The 7,202-nt window shown below is 41.3% G+C and overlaps 1 long non-coding RNA gene across 1 annotated transcript; it reads right to left on the bottom strand.

The window, feature by feature from the left end:
• Positions 1 to 60: 60 nt before the first annotated feature.
• On the bottom strand, positions 61 to 4,892 carry LOC114464195 (uncharacterized). The gene is made up of 3 exons (XR_003674172.1): positions 4,806 to 4,892; positions 866 to 986; positions 61 to 122 (listed from the first exon to the last, which is right to left on the bottom strand). It is a non-coding gene; the product is annotated as an uncharacterized LOC114464195 (long non-coding RNA).
• Positions 4,893 to 7,202: the final 2,310 nt, after the last annotated feature.

The raw sequence follows: 7,202 nt of genomic DNA, 5'->3' as shown, positions 1-7,202 counted from the left end.
ACACACACACAACACACACACACACACGCAGAACACACAAACACAAAATCCTTCAGTTACCTGTTGCTGTTCATCCTCTGATGACGACTCAACAAATGGTTTTTTAAAAGGTTTCTCATATTCTATTGGTCACAATACAAAGAAATATTATAGTGTCATGAGCAGTTTTACTCACACCACACACCAACACCCACACACACCACACACACACACACTCACCCACACACATAACTAAATGATCATCTACGCCCACTCTTCAATATAAATACTGGATAACTACCTAATGTTCACTTCATCATCCTTTTGTTCTACTCACCACTACAATATTATCCTATTATATTATCTTATTTTTTCTTGTACATATTAGTCTTTAAATGACTTGTTTATTTTTAGTTGACTGTTTTAATAGTTTAAACTGTACAGTGAAAGCACAGTCAACTGAAGTCAAATCCCTTGTGTGTTAAACATACGTGGCCAATAAAGCTGATTTTATTATAATTTATACTGAAAATGGATGGATTCATATTTATTGATAGAATACAGTTTGTTTAAGATTGTTTTGTTTATATATTCAAAACAATAATAATTTCAAATTTGTGTTTTAATCAGTAATTATTTTATTTTTATCAATTACTAGACATTTCAGGTGACCCCATTTAAAATGCAGGGTCCTGACCCCAATGTTGTAAAGCACTGATGTAAAACTGATGTAAACAACATTTAAAAACAGATTGAATACAATCTGTTAATGCCTTTATTAATAATGACACTTTAAAACACCACGTTTTCTCCTTGTGTGTGTGTGTGTGTTCAGGTGAAGCTGTGGTGTTTATGTGATCCTGACCAGCAGCAGTCCAGACCTCACCCTGCATCCAGGACTTAACAGGCTGGAGCTGCTGCTCTTCCATCCCACCTCCTCAGGCGTGTTGGCTGTAGGCACCACCAGATCTCCTCTGATATGGGACGTGAGCTCCCAGGATGCACCGCTGTAACAATCGTAGTCTGTGTTAGTGTCTTATGTTGAACTTGTCTGTTAAGTTTTCATTTCAGACTGTCCTGTTGTTGGTCGTAGGCTGCTTTTAGTTTGTTGGAGACTGTCTGACACTGTTTTACAGCCCTGTGGCTCTGTCTAAATGCTGGAGCAGCACAGGTAACCCTTTTGTTTGCAGTCCTGGTCCTAGTCTCCCTAGACGGAGACCCCCCTCACACTTCTTCCCCCTATTATGAGCCCACCCTGGCTGCTGCTGATCCAGCACCCCATGCTCTCATTTTCATTTCTCCTAGCTTAATATCAATAGATGATGTGTTATTTAAATGTGAGTGAGCCTGTCGGGTGGGGGCCGGGCCCCTCTGTTGATGGTGGGCCCGCCGTGTGGGGATCGGGAGGGTGCGGTTGGTCTCTGGGGGCGTGGGGGGGTGCTGCGGGGGGCTCTCTTTGCGGGGTCTCTTCGGGCGGTGCCAGCCTGGTAGGGCGTGGGGGTGCCCCTTCCCTGGGTTGGTGCTTGTCTCGTCTCCTGGTTGCCTTGGGGGCGCGCCTCACGGCGTGTGGGTCTGGGGTGGCCTGCCGCACTGAGGTGGGGGGGGCGCTCTGGGGGTGCTGGCCTCTGCGCCGGGGTTGGGGCGGGGTTGCTTGGCACTCCGGGATGGTGCTCTTTGCTGGGCGGCTCTAGCTGTTCCGGAGGTTGAGGTCGTTATCGGCCGCTTGGTTGGTCTGTCCTGCTATCTGGCAGGTGGGTGGGTTCTGCGCCTTTGGTGGGGGGCTGCTGCTCCGCATCGTTGTGTCGTTGGGGTGCCTCGTTCCCGCGGTGGCGGCGACCCCCGCCAGCCGTCAGCCGGTCTTGACAGGGGTCGTCTGGGGCGGGTGGAGCGGACCGTGCCCTACCATGCCTGTGGGTGCGGCGCCGGTGCCCCGGCTTGGGCGGCGCCCTGCGAGCCGGGCTCTGCAGTGTGACTGGGCCCTTTGGTGGGGGGGGGGGGGCTTTCTAGGGGTTATCGCGCGGGCGACACCAAGGAAAGGCGATCTGGCGCGCTCTGGGGTGCCTGGTCGGTGTGCCTGGGGTCCGGCGGGGCAACTTGCAGCATCCCCTTTGGCCCTCGGCGATTATGGGCGTGGTCGCCGTCCCTGGGGGCGCTGCTCTTGGTGTTGCTTCCATTCCGGGTCCTTCTGGCCTAGGGTCTGATCCCTGCTGGCTCTGGGCCCGCCGGCGAGTGCCCACTGGCTGCCCGTTCGGCGCAGCGCTGGCCGTCTGCTGGGCGTGGGCCTTGGCTCCGCTGCTGGGGTCTCGGGCGGGGGGCTCTCTGGGCCCTCCCTTCGGGGGGCTCTCTGGGCCCTCCCTTCGGGGGTTGGGTGCTTGGGTGTGGATGGGTGGGGGGGGCAAGATGCTGGCGGGGGGCCTTTGGGTTGGGGGTTGGGGTCGGTGGTGGGATGCGCTGGCTGCTCGGCTGCTTGGGGCTTCCTCGGATGTGTGTGTGGGGGGCGGTGGCTGCCTCTCAGCCTGGGATCTTGGGGGCGTCTGGGGGGTTGCTCGGCCGTGGGGGTGGCCTGGGGCTCCCTGGCCCCCACTCTTTCTGCTGGCCTGGCTGCATCTGCGGGCCCGGGGCAGTTCCTGGGTTTGCGGTAGCGGTTTTTTTGCACATATACTATTGGAATAGGGCTGCTCAATTATTTGAAATTCGATTACGATTTTGATTATTACACCCAACAATTACAAAAATAACATAATCGAAAAAAACAATTATAAAAAATAAAAAAAACTCTCAGGATGGTCCATTCATTTTCTGACCCACTTTTTTCAGGGTCACGGGGTCAATAATTATAATCGTGTAATTGATAATTAATTACAGTTATGGTGTAAATATCATATTAATTGTAATTGAAATATAATATGTTGCTGTTGTAATCATAATTGAATTGGAATTGACTTCAGAAAATTGACTTTCTAATTGTAATTCTATAAAAAATGTCAGTTATAATTTAATTAAACACAAAACTGGGGAATAATGTTACAGATCCATGTCTTACACATACTGTATGTAGTTAATAATTATCCAAATATGTTTAATATTAGGTTTTCCCGCTACCTGTGAGTGAGTCTTCACACCATACAGGTGGTAATGGTTAGAAGGGTTAGGATATACAGTAATAACATTAAGAGTTTATAGTTCAATTCTAACTTGTGTCCTAAGTTTTCATCAGATTTTCTAATCAATGAACTAAAATGTAAATGTAATGATGCTAAAACAACACCATACAGGCCTGTAACTTTACCACTTTGTGATTAAATGTAATTGAACTTTACTAATTGAGAATCATAATTGACTTTCAGGGGATACAAAAACAATCATAATTTAAGTGTAAAAAATGCTGGTCACTGAATCATAATTGAGTTATGATTGAACATGGATAATCTGAAGTGTAAGTTGGTCATTTTAAAATGTAATGGCCACAATTATCTGACATGTGTAGTTACAGAATGTGTCCACTAGATGTTGCTAGTGAGTCCATATTTAGTGAAGAAAGGATCCTCTCGTGTCCTTTTACTATTTAAAAAGAGTAAAACAATAACTCATAACAGGGTTGAGATCATATTAGCTTTGAATCAGTTATTGATGATAACCTGAGTTTGATAAAAGTACACTATGAAAGCCTGAGAACAAATATGATCTTTTTATAACACATTTTACTGTTGGCCTGACAAACAATAACAGATATTCTTCTTTAGCTCCTCCCTCCGTGTATAGACACAACCTTTGACAACCTTTTGGTTTTAAAGACGACACGTTGTTGAGTCATGATAATTAAGGCATAAACAGAGGTGAAAGTCATGGATTACAAGTACTCACGTTACTGTAAATCAGTTACATTTATGGGTACGTTTATGACTATATTTATAAATCAGTAATTCATTACATTTCTTCACCAACCGTTACTGAGTAAATTATGATTTTTTTTGTTTTAAAATGATCAACGTATAAAGTGAAACTACAAAAAATGAAATGAACAGATTAAACGTAATGTATGTCGTCAAAACAGTGTTAAATATTTGTTATTTTCACACTTTTATTGCTTATAAATGTAGTTTTACATAAAGCCTGAGAATAGTTTTTGCTTTAAATAGAATTCATAGGTGTTATTTTGTTTTAAAAAAAGAATTGTACATTGTGACAAATCTTTTATTTTATACAGATGCCTTTGTTCTAATTGTGCAAGATTTAGTCTCTTCTTTTTTATGTTTATACATGTGATGTTTACTGTATGCAAGTGGAATGAATTGAGCTACTTTTTATTTGTATTTCAGTACTTCATGTATGACTTACTTCAATACAATTTTAATCAAGTAACAGTACTTGTACTTGAATAGCTTATGTAACCCAATATATGGATGATAAAAGTTATTACAGTGTAATATCAAGTTGGACTAGTTATCAGCAAACCCAGACTGGTTATGAGCTTTATGGATGAGCAGCAATAATGAGTCAAACCAGGAATAACTCATGTATTATTACAATGATTCTGTAGCATACCCCCCCCCCCCCCCCCCCCAAATGAAGGTTGAGACTTTACTGATGAAACAGGTTTATTGATGATTTATGGTTTATGATTATGATTCTGATTATGATTCTGATTCTGATTGACAGGAAACCTCAAATTCACCGTAAGAGCTGAAATATATAAAAACAAAGTATAAGCTAAATGCTAAGCTCTTATAAAATCCTACACGTGCATAAGTTCAAACAAACATCACAGAACCCAACAAAAGTACAACTCTGGACACACCAAACATTATCAAACATTTTAAACGTACCTTGTGCCTCTTCAAGGAGGAAACTAAACATAAAAACACTTTTAAAACCGCTCCGTGTCGTTTTCTCACACTTCTCCGTGTGTCTCCATCACCATCAAGCTACCTCAAGCATAAAACGGCAAACAGGAAGTGATGATTTCAAAATAAAAGCATTTCATTTTTAAACCGGAAGTTAACTAAAACTAACTGCAAAAAATGATGATAAGCACCAAAATAAAACACTTTAAACCTTGTTTATAAACAGAAATATACCTGTGGTTATTTACAGATTCAGAAACCAAAACTAAAATAAAAGTGTGCTCACTAAACAAACTAAAATAAGAATTGTCCATTGGACCTTTAAAAATGAAAATAGTTGCAGCTGTTCTTATGTGTGTATATACTGTATGTGTGAGTGTGTACGTGTAGGTGTCTTCTCTTCCAGGTTCCTACTCACCATCAGTCTTCAACCAGGATCTCTTCCTGGTCCTTGGACTTTCTCGTCCACTCATAAAACCTGACCTAAAAATAAGGTCATATCTATTAAACTCAACTCTGATGCATCATTAAAGTGTAAATATCAATAATGCATCAGACTCTACACATTAATCTACAATTATATAACATAATAAATCTATAGGTTTAGTTGTACAACATTAATTACTCACATCTAACTGCTTATGTGAACAGTATTACAGTAATAATTATGGTATGTAACCATTTACATTCAAAATATCATAACCATATCAAAATCAGAATAACATATATACATAAAACTGTATAAAATGTAGTTCAGAGGTATTAAAGTATTATAATTAATGTGTCCCACACTATAGACCTACTAGTGTGAGAGGAACCACACCACACTCACCCTTTAACAGACTTAAACTCACAGTTGAGCTAAAATAAAACACTTTGCATTTATAAAATATAATTTCACTCTAAAAGACTTTTTATAACTTTAACACTTTTTAATATATATATACATCAGCATACAATAATAAACTCAGTATATACATGTGTAAAACACCTGCATCAATTATTTATCTCAGTTCATCCTAAAGACTTTATAGAGTTACTACTTCCTTTTAGCAACAGAACAACAGAAAAAATAGCACCAGAGCAGCAACAGAGCCATGTTTCTCACCTTTGATCTGTCTTTATAACATGTTGTCATAGCGACTGCTGCAGGGAAGGCACGTGGCTTTAGCCTGTGAGATACAAAGCTAGCATGGCCGTTAATGCTAAGTATCAGCTAGCTCTCTTTAATGCTAAGTATCAGCTAGCTCTCTTTAATGCTAAGTATCAGCTAGCTCTCTTTAATGCTAAGTATCAGCTAGCTTTCTTTAATGCTAAGTATCAGCTAGCTCTCTTTAATGCTAAGTATCAGCTAGCTCTCTTTAACGCTAAGTATCAGCTAGCTCTCTTTAACGCTAAGTATCAGCTAGCTCTCTTTAACGCTAAGTATCAGCTAGCTCTCTTTAACGCTAAGTATCAGCTAGCTCTCTTATAACGCTAAGTATCAGCTAGCTCTCTTTAATGCTAAGTATCAGCTAGCTCTCTTTAACCGCTAAGTATCAGCTAGCTCTCTTTAACGCTAAGTATCAGCTAGCTCTCTTTAACGCTAAGTATCAGCTACTCTCTTTAAACGCTAGTTCAGCTAGTCTCTTAACGCTAGCTAGCTCTCTTTAACGCTAAGTATCAGCTAGCTCTCTTTAACGCTAAGTATCAGCTAGCTCTCTTTAACGCTAAGTATCAGCTAGCTCTCTTTAACGCTAAGTATCAGCTAGCTCTCTTTAACGCTAAGTATCAGCTAGCTCTCTTTAACGCTAAGTATCAGCTAGCTCTCCTTAACGCTAAGTATCTGCTAGCTCTCTTTAACGCTAAGTATCAGCTAGCTCTCTTTAATGCTAAGTATCTGCTAGCTCTCTTTAACGCTAAGTATCAGCTAGCTCTCTTTAACGCTAAGTATCAGCTAGCTCTCTTTAACGCTAAGTATCAGCTAGCTCTCTTTAACGCTAAGTATCAGCTAGCTCTCTTTAACGCTAAGTATCAGCTAGCTCTCTTTAACGCTAAGTATCTGCTAGCTCTCTTTAATGCTAAGTATCAGCTAGCTCTCTTTAATGCTAAGTATCTGCTAGCTCTCCTTAACGCTAAGTATCAGCTAGCTCTCTTTAACGCTAAGTATCAGCTAGCTCTCCTTAATGCTACGTATCAGCTAGCTCTCTTTAACGCTAAGTATCAGCTAGCTCTCTTTAACGCTAAGTATCAGCTAGCTCTCTTTAACGCTAAGTATCAGCTAGCTCTCTTTAACGCTAAGTATCTGCTAGCTCTCTTTAACGCTAAGTATCAGCTAGCTCTCTTTAATGCTAAGTATCAGCTAGCTCTCCTTAATGCTACGTATCAGCTAGCTCTCTT

This window comes from Gouania willdenowi, chromosome 6 (assembly GCF_900634775.1).
Source record: "Gouania willdenowi chromosome 6, fGouWil2.1, whole genome shotgun sequence".
In the NCBI taxonomy this organism is placed as follows: Eukaryota; Metazoa; Chordata; class Actinopteri; order Blenniiformes; family Gobiesocidae; genus Gouania; species Gouania willdenowi.
The sequence above is the reverse complement of the archived record's forward strand: the minus strand, read 5'-3'. Positions and strand labels throughout refer to the sequence as shown.